This window comes from Phacochoerus africanus, chromosome 10 (assembly GCF_016906955.1).
Source record: "Phacochoerus africanus isolate WHEZ1 chromosome 10, ROS_Pafr_v1, whole genome shotgun sequence".
NCBI lineage: Eukaryota > Metazoa > Chordata > Mammalia > Artiodactyla > Suidae > Phacochoerus > Phacochoerus africanus.
In genome coordinates, this window is record NC_062553.1 from 72,422,226 (window position 1) to 72,437,485 (window position 15,260).

Sequence of the window (15,260 nt, forward strand, 5' to 3'; positions counted from 1 at the left end):
AAATGCTAATTCTGCTGTTTGTTACACAGGGAGTTTCCATGAAAGATGGTTTCAGTCACAGGCAAATGAGCCACACAGTGTTTACATTTGGAAAAGCCCCCTTAGGCTGACTTTTTTTTTTTTAATGGCCCCACGTATGGCACATGAAAGTTCCAGGCCAGGGATCTAATCTGAGCTGCAGCTGTGACCTATGGGATCCCTGAACCCACTGCCTGGGAGGGGATCAAACCCATGCCTCTGCAGCAACCTGAGCAGCTGCAGTCAGCCTCTTAACCAGCTGCACGACAGCGGGAACACCTAGATTTTTTTTTTTTTTTAACAAAAACAGGGCCTGAATGTCCGTCATAACTGGATCTTACCTAATGCTTCCTCTGAAATGAGGCCCTAATGATTTCTTGCATCGGCCACCAAAGGAAGATCTGAGGATGGCACTGAGGAAGCTCTTAAATCAAGTTCTACTCCCCAGTACTAATTTATTTCACAGATTTGAATGCAAAATAAAGGGGGAGGGGGGAGAGTAGTGGAGTCATCTGATTTCAAACCTGGTGCTTTCCACTCTCAGCCAAGATTTCATGTTCTCCAAATGAATGGAAGCCAGAAAGCTCCTAGCCAGAGAGAGAATGTGAGCTTCCTCGTTCCTTAAATTGCCCTCTTCTTCTTAGACATCTGTTCCCTCTCTAGCCAAGGCCTGGGAGAGCTGCTTGGGAGCAGAGTGTGGCCTGCTGGCCTGGATCTTGCGGTGGGCAAGGGACAGAAAGAATGCCTGGGTTTTAAGCACCTGTTCTTCGTCTACATTCATGGGCCCGAGGACTTGAGTCATCAGAAAGCTTGGATGACTTCTGAGGTCCAGGATGTGCTGACACAGAATCCAGGGAGATAAACACTAGGCAGGCCATCTCAGTGACCAAGTCCTCAGCAATTTTTCCATCGCCCTTGAATCTCCTCACTGAATCGCTCAAAGACAGGGGCGCGGTGGCCATGCTGAGTGTGGGGGGGGGGCACCTCAGTCACTGTATTCCTCTTTCCCTTGGCGTGGGGGAATTTCTCATACTGGTTGGCCAACTTCCATTTGTTGTGCTGACTTTTGAGCCGTGCAGCAAAGGAACTCTTTCGGTGACACTTCTAGATATTTCCCGGCTCTTGGCCTTCCTGGTGGGGGAAGAGCTCGAACCAAGGGCTGGGTGGGGAAAATGGGCTTGCCCCGTGGGCTTCCAGTAGCTGCCATATTTCCCCAGAGGTATTACTGGTCAGATACTGCCAAGGCTTCTTCCCACTGCTGTCCCGAACATTCACACGAGACGACAACCTTTGCACTAGCAATCTGATGATTGCCTGGTGGCCGTGGATGGCTGCAAGGTGCAGCGGGGTATACCCACAGCCAGACTTCACATTTACATCAAGAGCAATCCCTGCCTTCTGTGCACCTGAGACCAGGTCCTGAAGGGCCGTGAGGTCACGTGTTTGGCTATCCAGTGCAAGGCGGTGTACCCAGTCAGAAAGTCTTGTGCAGCGCTAGCTGGGGGTCCTGCCAGAACAAAGTCAACGCCTGATTCCAAGCTGCCACTGGCAAGCTTCACAATCCATTCATGCTCCCTGGCATCGAGGGGAACCAAGGATGAACTTGTGCTCAGAAGATCTGTGGTGGACGAAGGCTGCAGGCCTCTCCCCTCCGAGGGCCCATGGGCTGTGTGGAGGACCCTGCTCCGTGGCAGCCTTAATGTCTACAAGTTTGGATGTCAAAGCGGCATCCACCCTTAGGCTGGACACTGCTCCTGCCTTGGAGGGCTTCCTGGACCGGGGTGGGCGCCGGCTCCTTTTCAGCAAATCTTCCTCCAGGCACTCCTCATCAGAGGAGGACAATCTGGCTTTCCCTGCCTGGAGCTCCTTCTTAGAGACCTTCTTAATTCTGGGACTGGCCAGGGCAAAGGCTGCTGCGGGTGGCCTTCAAGGCCATCAGCTCCTACAGGAAGGGGCTGAGAGGTGTGGCCATCCCCTGTGTTGCCTAGACCCTGGGAGCTGCCAGCTGGGGCTGCCCTTTCTTTGGAGAGGGGTCCCCAGCTGTATTCCTGAGCCTTCTTCCATCTGGGGCTCCTGGGGCAAGATGCAGCCCTTCGTCAGAAACCCCCAGGGGACTCTTTGGGGCCACTGCGGCTCTCTTCACTACCGTGGCTCTCCTGGTCCACGAAGTCCTCCAGATCTTGTAGGGACAACTGACAACGAATGCTCCGAAAGACCGCCAGTGGCGAATTCCCGGGCCAGTTTTCCGAACCAGCAGGCAAAACAGAATGAGAGGAAAAGAGGGGGTTCGGGGTGGCGCTGACTTAGATTCGGGGACCCAGAGGCCTGGCTCCGGGGGTAGCCGGGGGAAGTCGTCGGGGAGCCCGACCAGGCTCGGACGGGGCCTCGTCCCCGGGCCTCAGGTATCTGGGGGTGTCTCGCCACCCACTCTCGAGTGCGCTGCTGCTGCTGCTGCAGGGTTGAATAAAGCAGAGGGCCGCGAGTCACCAGCTCTGGAGGATCTCCGGGGGCAGGAGGGCAGGACAGGAGAGTAGGGACAAAGCCCAGCTCTCGGCAGCCTCGACGGTTTGTAGAACGCGCACGGGACGCGGGCGGGCAACATTCGGGGGCTCCGCGGGCGCACCTTCCCGCTTCGGCCTGGGAGCCCGGCGGTCGTCCTGGGCTGGCGGAGCCTGCGCTGTCTCCTCCCCGGCGCAGGCGGTGACAGTGGTAGTGGCGGGGTCAGGGAGTGCGGCAGGCAGCGGCTGGCCTGGGAGTCCCCCCAGGCCGTTCTGGAGGCATTCCCAGCAGCAGCGGCCCTGCGTCTCGGCCGCCGCGCACCTCGCTCGGGCCTGGGCAGCCGCAGCCACAGCCGCGGGCACCCGCTCCTGGGGCCAGAGCTGCCCCTCCGCCCCCCGCCTCCTCGGGGCGCCTCCCCCGAGCCGCTGGCGGGGAATCCATTGCACCCCGCAGCGGGAACAGCGGCTGCGGCACCTGCTGGCTCCTCCTCTGGCTCCTTCTCGCGCCGCCGCCGCCGGGCTGCTGCGGAGGCAGCGACTCCCCCGGGCGGGCGGGGAGTGGGGAGCTGGGCTCAGCTCCCCCTGCAGGGGCGGCGGTCGCGGGCGGGTCGCTGGGTCGCTGCAGCCCCTCCTCCCCCAAAAGGTCCCTGTACCTCCTCTTGAGCACCACGTACTTGGTGCCGTTCGGGGTCCTGGCGCACTGCGGCGACCGAGTTGACAAAGCCCTTGAAAAGCTCGCGGCGGCGCTGGTGCTGGCCGGGGGGCGCGTCGGGTCTCGGAGGAAGTGCTTGAAGTGGCTCAGCAAGGCGGCATTGGTCACTCGGCCCCCGGCCTGGCACAGAAAGTCCAGTAGTGCCTCCTGGCTCAACTCTCGGGCCATAGCTGCCCTGTGGTCACCTGGCCCCGGAGTGTCTGCGTCTCGCTCTCGCTGAGGTCTCCCCCGCCAGCCGAAACCCTGGCCTGGCGTGTGTCACCTGCGCCCGGGGCGGCGCCAGGCTCCTCCATCAGCCGCGGCCTGCCTGCAGCCCCCGAACGTGCCAGGAGGGCTGCGGGTCCCCCGGGGAGAGGGCGGGGGGCCGAATCCCCACGCGCAGGCCGGGGGAGAGGGCGGCTCCCAGGCCGCCCCTGCGCGACGCGCTCCTCTTGCAGCGAGTCCCAGGCGGCGAAAGTTGCAGGGATAGGTCGGAGTCGGTTTCACCTGCGCCCTGGCGACGCCTCCTGCCCGGCTTTGGGGGAAGGGCCCGGCCCGCCTCCTCTCGTCCCTCCGCCCTCCGAGGTCTCCCCCACCCCTGCCACCCATCCCAGATGAGTCAGGCTGGTCCGAGCCGGGAGAGCGCTGTAAGGTGAGGTCGGCGGCGAGCGCGAGCCAACAACCAACAGCTCTGTGGGCCACGCAGCCGCTCCCCGCCCGGGGAATGAAAGCAGGTAGGCGACTCGCGGCTCCTTCGGGTCTCCGCCACGTAGGAAACGAAAACAATAGAAGATCTGTTCCTGGCCTCTCCTTGCACTGCATAGGTCGTGGCTGAAGTCGATGGGTGGAGAAAAAGGAGCACGTTAGCCAGCACCCTGCAGTCTCTCCAAAACGTATCTTTATTAACGCTGTAGGGTAGTCATTTCAGATTCCCCGAGGCAGTGCCGAGGTTGAGGAAACTGTTGCATCCCAAACAAACCTATCTTGATCTGGAGATACTGCTGGGGCGGCTCCTCCAGACACTGGCTCCTAAGGGTTCAAATACACCGTTGAAGTCTGTGCTGAAATAACACTCTGAAGGTTACGTTAAGGTGCCAGAAACACCATGATGGTTGAATTCCGGAGCAGCGGAAATGAACAAGTCTTATGTCTGGAGAGTTATGGTATTTGTTGCTTAGTGTTGCTCTGTTTTTATTTACTCCAAAATTAGTGCACAGTAGAGGTTTGTCCAGTCTCTTTTGTGTTGGCATTAAGTGGTGTGAAGTTGTCCTCCGAATGTAAGGTTTCCAACACAGGCTCAGGGTGTTAAGCATCACAGGCTAGCTTGATTTGCTCCCCACCTTAGAAAGTCTGCTTGACTCACTGAGGGGCTGAGAACTTCCTAATTCCAAGTTCAGTTGTAGATTAGAGCTTGAAAAACTCTAATTTCAAAACACTGGCTTCTTCCAGACTGGGGAATCACAGCACTTTTCTTAACAGCTGCTTTCCCCCTTCATTTTATTTGTCCACATGTGGATCCCACCTGTCCCGTAATACTCCTTCTGTTCTTTTCCTGTGTCTTTATCAGTCCTATCTACATGCCCAAAATACTCTTCTTTTATCTACTCACCTGTCTGGCTCCATGCCCTGTCCCATTCTTTTTTTTAAGCCTTCCTATTTCTTTCAGTTGTGACTGGTTGTTTATCTTCAGCCCCAACTGTGACAGCAAATATGCTTATTTTTTGGAATCTTCGGTCAGCTACATTTCCAATTACAAGGTGTCTCTTTTCTCCTGCCTTGTCATGGCCAGTCTCCCTTCATGTACTGCCCCTGTCTTTCCCCTTTTCCTTCTTCAGCTTTGCTACTTCCAATTGTTTCATGACTCCTTGTCCTTTGGGCCAAGTCAGGGGTGGTGGTGTTAAAAGTATCTTGGCCCCTTAATTGTCAACATGTGTTAGCATAAGCCAGTTTTACTGACTGCCATGTAGACCACGTTAGCTGAGCTTTGTTTTATGTCCCCAACAGCACTCTGGTACTTTTCCATGAATGAATTGGAATCCTTGGTTTTAAATTATCTAGGTCAGAAAGAACTGGGAAACATTTTTGTCTACCTTTGGCATTTTCTAGAATCCAAACCCAAGACTGGGTTTACAGGGAGGTGGTGGTAAATGTTTTCCACTGAGGCCTCTACATTAACTTTGAGCCTTAAGGAGAGTCATTAAAATGAAGGTTTCATATAAAACTCGAGTGTCCTTTTGTGTTTATTTCCTGGTGGCATCTTGATGGGCTGCCAGGTGTGTCCCCACCTGGGGCAGGAGGGCGACCCAATGGACAGCTCAGGTGGGCACTGTGGAGTGTCAAGTGGAAAAAAGTCCCTTTGGTACTTTTCAAAAATCTGGTTATGAGATCAGGGACTTTGCAACAAGAGAAGGTGAAGATGTGTTTGAACTTGAAGCACTTAGGACTAGAAAGACAGGAAGGGGTCATTAAGGCCACGGTTGTTGATATCAGCTTATCTTTAGTGGAAGGTGGAATTAGTAGGTCTGGAGGAGTGGAAAGTAGAAAAAGGGGAGATAACCCCTTGCTTTAGCTTTCTGGGTACCCAGGGGGGTTGGCATCCAGACCTTCTTTTTCTCTCTCTTCCCAGGTTAAGGTGAGAGATAATTGGGATGCTCCTCACCTTATCTTAAGGAACATTTTTCTGCTTCTCTCATATAGAGTTCGTTTATTTCCAGAAATATTTATAGGACACCTATATTGCCCTGGCACTGCTGAAAATGAGTATAAAGAATGCATGCTCTGGAGTTCCTGTCGTGGCGCAGGGGAAACGAATCCAACTATGAACCATGAGGTTCCAGGTTTGATCCCTGGCCTCACTCAGTGAGTTAGGGATCCGGCTTTGCCGTGAGCTGTGGTGTAGGTCACAGACGTGGCTCGGATCTGGCATTGCTCTGGCTGTGGTGTAGGCCAGAGGCTGCAGCTCTGATTCAACCCCTAGCCTGGGAACCTCTGTATGCCATGGGTGAGGCCCTAAAAAGACCAAAAAAAAAAAAAAAAAAGAATGAATGCCCTGGAGTTCCCTTCGTGGCTCAGTGGTTAACGAACCCGACTGAGATCTATGAGGGTTCGATCCCTGGCTTCATTCAATGGGTTGAGGATCCGGCGTTGCTGTGAGCTGTGGTATGGGCTGCAGACCCTGCTCAGATCCCACGTTGCTGTGGCTGTGGTGTGGGCCAATGGCTGCAGCTCTGATTCCACACCTAGCCTAAAAAAAAAAAAGAACACATGTTCAAGAACTCACTACTTATTGGGAGGAATAAATAAGAGACATGGCTTCAACCTGTATGTTAAGTGATTTAACAAAGACGTGCGCCAGATGCTAGAGAAATGGAGAGGCAGCACATAAGGCAGGCCCCAGGCTCAGCTGCAGGGGATCAGGACAATTTTCCAATAAGAGGCAATTTGGAGAAGAAGAGGTGATGAAGAGGCCAAGGAAACTTCGGTGCAAAAGCACCAAGAACTGGCTCAGCAGAGCATATTTGGGGAACTAAGTACAAATACGCTTTATGGAAGAGAATGTGTGTGGATGTGCTGGAAATAAGACTTGCTGAAGTAGGAGGGAGTCAGAAGATGAAGGGGATGGAGGTGGGGGTGGCAGGGGAGACTTTGAAGAATTTTGGGCAGGAGGGCAATGACCTGACTAACTTTGTACTTTAGAAAGATCACCCCAGAGGAAAGAGCTGGTTTGGAGCATGACCCATATTAACAAATAAAAATAGCACATTGCAGAACAATAAATTTATTTAACCAAATCTAAGACACCATTGATTATATGATACAGTTGATTTCAGAGATCTTAAAATATGGGGGGGGGGTGCCTCTTAAAGTAGAAGCAATACATCCTGTTCAATAAAATCCTATTTTTAGGAAAAGCATGCATTTGGGAGTAAGGTTTGAGGTCTGGATCGGGGTAAATTTAACTTTTTCTTTACAGCCTTATAAACGATTGGCTGTTTTACACTAAGAGTATATTCCTTCTTAGTTTGAAAAAGACAATAAAGGAAAAAAAGACATAAGTGGATAACAGTGACAAGAAAAAATATCGAATCTTTAGGTTGGAGGAAGGAGAGGAAGGCCAGCAGGAAGAAGAGCCCAGAAATTACTGAGATGATCCAGAAAAACGGGAGCCAAAAAAGTCCAGCAGAGTCAGAGAAAAGGAGGCAAGTGGATGGATTGGAGAGAGAGGGGGCCAAGTCAGGGGGATTTGGAGCCAGAGGAGTCTGGAGGTGAGGAACAAGCTGGACTTCTCTCGTGCCTTTGGCCTGAGTCGCTGGCCAAGTGGTCCTTGCCATATTCAAGGATAAGTAAATATAGAACGAAGAGTCAGTTTGGGAACTAGGAAAGATGATCACTTGAGTATGGAACGCGGGTGAGTTTGAGGGGCCTGCAGGCCATAACAACAGGAATGTCTAGAAGCCAGTTGACCATATAGGTTGGAGGCTCCAAGAATGTATGACCTTAGTTTATATGAATGTTCCTTTAAGCCACCACTGACGATAAAATTGCTTAGAAAGAGATATGCTGGTGGTGGGAAGGAATGGGGGTAGAGAGTGAATCCACTTTTACCAAAGAGAAAAAGGAAAAGAGACCCATTAGGAGATTTAGAAGTGGCTACAGGGAGAGAGAACACCCCTGTGCATAGTAGCACAGAAGCACAGAGGGAAGCTTTCTAGAGTTGATGCCAAGTTAGCTAAGAAGCGAAATGTGAACCAGAGCCTGTTAGATCCCTGGAGCCAGGTCTGGAGCAGTTTCAGAAGCATGGTGGGGACAGATGGCAGGTTACAGAGGGTTGAGGAGTGAGTGGGGTTAGAGTAGGGTGAGAAGACTTGAGCATGAAAGAAGAGAAAGAGAATTCCAGGTCAGGAGACTATCAGATCTTGTCATCTGATTTGGGCGGGGGTTGTTAGAAGAGAAATGATCACGTCTCTGTGCTGAAGGAAAAAAGCCCAGAAAGGATAAGTGAATTGGAAAACCTAGAGGAGAGGGTAAATAATTATGAGACAGGGCATGGGGGTGGGGGCTGGAGTCCAGAGTTCAGGTGGTGAGATTCCCTGGAGGGGACGGCAGAGCCGCTTTTTCCCTTTGAGGACAGAAAGAAGCCACATGGCGATTTCCCTCTTGAGGAGGCTAAGAGATCAGAAGAAAAGGTTTAGCAGACGTCCTGGGGAGTTGAAAAGCAGGTACAAAAGCAGTAAGTGAATTTGGAGCTAGGAGTTTAGGTGACTGTAAGCAGGACCTGAGATATTCTCAAGCCTTGGGGCTGAAGGGTTTCCAAAGCCGGATGGGATCGTTTGGAGGTGATGACACAATTCAGAGCGTGGCCACCCATCGTGGAAGTGACAGGCACTGGAAGAGATAACGTCATGGAACTGTGAGACGGGGTGTTGGTGAGCCTGACGGAGGATACTGGCATCACCTGGGAGGGAGAGGACACTGTGAATCATTTACGTAAGGCTTTAGTCTGCGGTATGAGTAACCCAGATGGCATTTTGCCAGGAGCACTCGCTCTGCTCCTCATCAACAGATACACCAGCAAACAGTGTGATATAGTGACTAACGCTGCATGACGCATTCCTGATGACTCGCCTTATCTGATCCTCAGAACAAGTAAGGGAAGCGTGTAGAACAGAGGGTCATTGTCTTGCAGGAAGTAGCTCTCCTTGCTATTAATATGTAGGTTTGTTTTGTAGGATTTCTTTTTCTTTTTTTTCTTTTTTTTTTGTCTTTTTCGGGCCACACCTGTGGCATATAGAAGTTCCCCAGGCTAGGGGTTGAATCAGAGGTGCAGCTGCCAGCCTACACCACAGCCACAGCAACTTGGATCTGAGCGGCATCTGCGACCTACACCACAGCTCACGGCAACGCCGGATCCTTAACCCACTGAGCGAGGCCAGTGATCCAACTGCATCCTTATGGTTACTAGCTGGGTTCGTTACCACAGCCAGAACTCCTGTAGGATGTATGCTGCTGGGCCTATTCTTTGCCTTCAGTCCAAACCTCTGCTATGGGGTAGAGTGGAATCCCATCCAAAAAAGTGGACCTGCCCAATGTCAACCCTCCAGGTAGGAAGACAGCTCCCTGGTGAAGCCAGAGCTAAGGTGCACCACAGAAAGACAGGAAAGGAGTTCCCATTGTGGCTCAGCAGATTAAGAACCTGACATTGTGTCTGTGAAGATGTACATTCCATCCCTGGCCTCTCTCAGTGCGTTATGGATCCGGTGCTGCTTTGGCAAGCTCTGTTTTGATCCCTAGCCTGTAATGCCACAGGTGCAGCTATTTTTAAAAGAAGAAGAAGAAGGGGAAAATGCAGGAAAGAAAACCAGGATGCTGGAACACCCTCCCTCTTTCTCCCTCGTCTCTACCCTCCCCCTTCTTCCTTCCCCCCCATCCTCTGCCCTCCCCCACCTCTCCCCGCCCCCTTCTTTCCCCGCCCCCTTCTTTCCCGCCCCTTCTTTTCCCCTCCCCCTCCTTCCCCTCCTCCCCCCTCTCCTCCTCTTTCCCCCTCCACTTCTCCCCCCTCCTTCTCCTCCCTCTCCTCTCTCTCAGGTTCAGATTTCCACAAGTCATTCCCCAGGGCTCTCTCAAGCAGCAAAGGGAAAGCGTTTTTATGCTGGACTACAAACTGAGGTCTAGGGCTCTCATTTACACGCTAGATAATCTAGTGATATTGAGCCCTCTGCTTTCATTTCCCTTCTTCTGTCCTGAGCCTTTAGTCATTTATTTATCTGTCAGTATTTATTGAGGGTCTACCATGTCTGCACTTTTCTGGGGCTGGGAACACAGGTGATAAACCAAACAGACAAAACCTCTTTCACCAAACTTGTACCTACAATAAACATGAAAATAAACAAGAAAATATTGCCATATAAGTAAGTGATCAGATACAAAAGCCAGCTGATCTGAGAGTGACTGACTGGAAAGATGGGCAGAGGTTTCTCTTAGAAGATTTCAGTAAACGGAGACCTCAGGGATGCGGAGGAGAAGCTGGGGGAGATGGGAGCAGGATGGGGATAGTATTCCAGACAGAGGGAATAGCTAATGTTACACCAGAAATGAGTGCGATGTTTTAGAAAGCTAGCATAGTGCCACAAACTCCATAAAAACTGACGTAATGTTTATAAGCTAATTGCCTAATAACTCCCGTGACAACTTTTTCTGTTTTTCAGAGTACCTCTTTGATGATCTCATCAAAATATCACCCAAGAGAGCATAAAAAGATCATTCATTTTTTTCTTTTCTCTTTTTTTTTTTTTTTTGCTTTTTAAAGGCCATGCCCACAGCATATGGATGTTCCCGGGCTGGGGGTTGAATCAGAGCTGTAGCTGCCGGTCTAACCACAGTCACAGCAACACTGGATCCTTAACCCACTGAGCAAGGCCAGGGATCCAACCCTCATCCTCATGGATACTAGTCAGTTTCGTTACCACTGAGCCACAGCAAGAACTCATTTTCTTTTCTAACACATGATTGAAGTTCACTCGTTTTTAGTGATAGTTTGGGTGATTCAAGCATATCACTTCATACACAAATATGCTAGTTGTTTGTAGAACTACTATGGATTTAGGTCATACAGACCCAAAAATTTCTGATCAGTTTATTTCACAAAATTCTTTTCAAAAAAGGAAACAATGGAAGTTCCTATCATGGCTCCGTGGTTAACAAACCTAGCTAGCATCCATGGGGATGCGGGTTCGATCCCTGGCCTGGCTCAGTGGGTTAAGGATCCGGTGTTGCCATGAGCTGAGGTGTGGGTCACAGATGAGGCTCAGATCCCGCATTGCTGTGGCTGTGGTGTAGGCTGGCAACTATAGGTCTGATTTGACCCCTAGCCTGGGAACCTGCATATGCTTTGGGTACGGCCCTAAAAAAGACAAAAAAAAAAAAGGAAAATATTATACTTGTTTATGCTTTATTATCAAGTATACTCCTAACAAGAAAAGAGATTGTGTTTTTTTTTTTGTCTTTTGTTGTTATTGTTGTTGTTGTTGTTGCTGCTATTTCTTGGGCCGCTCCCGCGGCATATGGAGGTTCCCAGGCTAGGGGTCCAAGCGGAGCTGTAGCTGCCGGCCTGCGCCAGAGCCACAGCAACGCGGGATCCGAGCCGTGTCTGCAACCTACACCACAGCTCACGGCAACGCCGGATCGTTAACCCACTGAGGCAAGGGCAGGGACCGAACCCGCAACCTCATGGTTCCTAGTCGGATTCGTTAACCACTGCGCCACGACAGGAACTCCTGTTTTTTCTTTTATTGGGAGGAGTTACCTGAACATACATACGATATTTTCCTCCCAGCTTTTTGGAGGTATAATTGACAAATAAAAATTGTATGTATTTTAAAAAGAAAAAGGAAAAAAAATGAATGCAGTGTATTTGAGAAATAGAAGCAGCAACAACAACAACAAAACAAACAATGGCTAAGTTGGAGCACAGTGAGAGAGGGAAGGTGAAGTGAGAAAAAGCAAAACAGTGAGCAGCATTTGGATCTTGTAAGACCTGATGGGGTTTGGGTTTTTGTCTGATTGGTGTGATGGGAAACTTTTGGTGGTTTATAATTAAGAGGGAAGCATGTGATTTCTTTTTTTTTTGTCTTTTTGCCTTTTCTAGGGCCACTACCCTCGGCATATGGAGGTTCCCAGGCTAGGGGTCCAAGCGGAGCTGTAGCTGCCGGCCCTGCGCCAGAGCCACAGCAACGCAGGATCCGAGCTGTGTCTGCAACCTACACCATAGCTCACGGCAATGCCGGATCCTTAACCCGCTGAGCAAGGCCAGGAATCGAACCCACAATCTCATGGGAAGCATGTGGTTTCTATATAACAGAATATCCAGCTGCTGTGCGAAGGGGATGCCAAAGTAGAAACAGAAAGGGCCAACTTGAGAGATGACCCCAGAGGCCCATGCAAGACATGGTGGTAACTTGAAAATAGCCAAGGACAGGGTGCAGAGAAGGGTTGAAATTTGGAAAATATTCTGGAGGTGGAACCTAGTGAACGTGCTGGTGGATTGAATATAAATTTCCTGAGATTGGGACTTTGAAGGTAAGGCTTGGCCTGGGGCTTGGAAGGCAAGTGTTCCCTTTGGAAAGGTTAAGTTTGGCATCATGGCCTTTAGACATCTCAGTAATGATCTAGAGTAGCCAACTGCTCCGGGGTGGAATCAGGGCTGAGATATAAATGTGAGAGTCTTGGGCCTTGAGATTGTTTTTGAAAGTTATGGGATTAGATAAATTTCTCTATAGAGGGAAACTAGAAAGCGGAAAAGAGGTTCACAACCAGCGCCAGCATTAGGGCGCCAACATTTGTAGTGTCTTGCTTGAATGCTATAATCTGTCTCAGCCCTACCGGGGCCATGATAGGAACTGGATGATCTTATTCTGTCCCCCTAAGTCCCCCTGCAGCTGCTTGTGGCTGCTGCAGGCATTAATGTGAGTCACCCCAAAAGAAAGTTTAATTTCAAGGTCTGGAGTAAGATCCACCGACCCCTCCTCAGCTAGAAAGTCTCCCTCCATTGCCAACCTTACAAGATAGGGCTTAACATTTGTTAAAGGAGTCAGCAGCTTTTCCCTGCATGTTCTGATTTTACACACAGGAAACCCATGCTCTGGAGCTTAGTGTCTTGTGGAATCGATGCTCTAATCAAGTTGACCAAGCGTTTGCACAGAATCATAATCTTTCCTCAACTCTGGAGTATTTGACTCCACTGACCATCTCTGTTTCGGCTTCTACAACCCCTTACTCTTTTCTAGTTCTTCTCTTTCCTCCCTCCCCAGCTCTGAGCATCCCTTGCAAACTCTTCTTTCCACGTTTTCTCCTCATTCTCTGCATTCTACCTGAGTGATGTTTATTTTCCCAGACTCATTTACCCCCTGGATTCTTAGGATTCCCAATTCTGTATGTGATGCCTAGAAAAAGCGCAGACTTTCCAGTGGTTACACTCGTCTCGATGCTGCCCATTGCATGTCTTTAAATTTGGCCAATTTACACACCAAACTCTGGGCCTCAGTTTCTTCATTCGTACAGTGAAGGAATGAGACCAGCTGATGCTTTTGTTTCTTTTTTAAAAAAGGTTTATTGAAATATAGTTGATTTACAGCGTGGTGATAATTTCTGCTCGACAACAAAGTGATTCAGTTACACATGTACACACATCCGTTCTTTTTCAGATTCTTTTCCCATAGAGATCATCTCAGAATATTGGGTGGAGTTCCCTGTGCTGTAGAGCGGGTCCCTGCTGCCAATCATTCCACATACCAGAGTGTGCATATACCAAACCCAAACCCCCAGTCCATCCCCTCCCCCCCGACCTGTCCCTTTGGTAACCATAAGTTTATTTTCAAAGTCTATGAGTCTGTTCTGCAAATAAATTCATTTCTATCCCCATTTAAGATTCTACATATAAGTGATATCATATGAGTTTTGTCTGTCTGACTTACTTCACTTAGTACGATAATCTCTAGGTCCATCTATCTTGCTGCAAATGGCATTATTTGCCTCTTTTTTACAGCTGAGTAGACCAGATGATTTGGAAGTACCTTCCAGTGCTCACAGTCTGATTCGAAACTTGATACTACTGCTCGTGATCTCCGTCATAATGATGACATCGATTGCATATGCTCTGTGCCAGACATGGAGCCCAGTACTTCATACATATTAATATATTTAATTTTCCTAACAAATTCCTATGAGCTAGAAACTATTAGTATCCTAATTTTATAGTAGAGGATATTAAGATTCAAATAATGTAATTTCCTGCTATTCTGTAACTGGTAAGCTGCAGAGACAGGATTCAAACCCAACAGTCTGAGTCTAGGCTCAGCATCCTTTAGCCCCCGCTCTATTCTTGCGGTCTTCCTCTGAAGACCCGGAGCCCTGTTCTGCTTTCTCAACGTAGCCCCACATCACTTCTGCCTCCTCGGGACCCTGACTCCTGCTGCTTCCCCTCTCCCTGTATCTTCATCCTCTTCCTCTCTTCATCCCCAAGGGCCGCTGTCCTTCCTAAAACCAAACCAAACCAAAACCAGCACCTTGCTCTGAAGCACCCTCCTTTGCTTTGCTCCTTTGCTGCCTTAGCCCACCCTCTGCTTTCCTGCGTGGGCCACCTCCTCCCAGAGGCCATTCCTCCCCATGGGGATAAATCAGCTGCCACTTCCAGGCACCTCCAGGCACTACTGTCTGGGGCAAGTTAAGTCTGAGATGCCCACTAGACATTTAAGGAGAGACGCCAGATACTTACCTGGCAGGGAAGATACCTTGATGATGAAGGTGGTTTTCCCAGGGTGAGGCTCTCCCATTGCACTCCGGGTGTTCTGACTCCTGCGATTTCCCCAAATGTGGGAAACTTGACTGCATAATTTGTAGTAGCGGGGGACTGTGTGCGAGCTTTCCCCTAAAAAAAAAAGTAGAGATGCCAAGTGGGTGATTGGATGGACAGTTTTGGAGCTTGGCTTTCATAGCATCTAACGTGCCACTATTAAGAATACTTTTGGGAGTTCCCACTGTGGTGCATCGGAATGAATCCGCCTAGGAACCATGAGGTTGTGGGTTCAATCCCTGGCCTCGCTCAGTGGGTTGAGGATCAGGCGTTGCCGTGAGTTGTGGTGTATTTTGCAGGCGCGGCTCGGATCCCGAGTTGCTCTGGCTGTGGCGTAGGCTGATGGCAACAGCTCTGATTAGACCCCTAGCCTGGGAACCTCCATATGCCACCAGTGCAGCCCTAATAGGACCAAAAAAAAAAAAAAAAAAAAAAAGAAGAAGAAGAAAGAAAAGAAAAAAGAATAATTTTGTATTTGTTCATTGTTACATCGTCCCCTCACCTGGAACACAGACTCCATGAGAGCCAAGATTGTGTCCTATTCACCACCAGCAAAGAATTCATTGTGGAGTTCTCTTGTGATGCAGCGGGTTAAGGATCCAGCATTATCACTACAGCAGCCCGGGTCATTGCTGTGGTATGGGCTTGATTCCTGGTCCGGGAACTTCCACATGCTGTGGGTGTGGCCAAATAAAATAAAAATAAA

The 15,260-nt window shown here is 50.0% G+C and overlaps 1 non-coding gene and 1 pseudogene across 1 annotated transcript; one reads left to right on the plus strand and one right to left on the minus strand.

Annotated features, from left to right (window-relative positions):
• Positions 1 to 912: 912 nt before the first annotated feature.
• LOC125137444 (ankyrin repeat domain-containing protein SOWAHB-like) lies at positions 913 to 3,763 on the minus strand (annotated as a pseudogene).
• Positions 3,764 to 14,468: 10,705 nt separating this feature from the next.
• Positions 14,469 to 14,632, plus strand: LOC125110431 (U1 spliceosomal RNA). The gene has a single exon (XR_007130615.1). It is a non-coding gene; the product is annotated as a U1 spliceosomal RNA (small nuclear RNA).
• Positions 14,633 to 15,260: the final 628 nt, after the last annotated feature.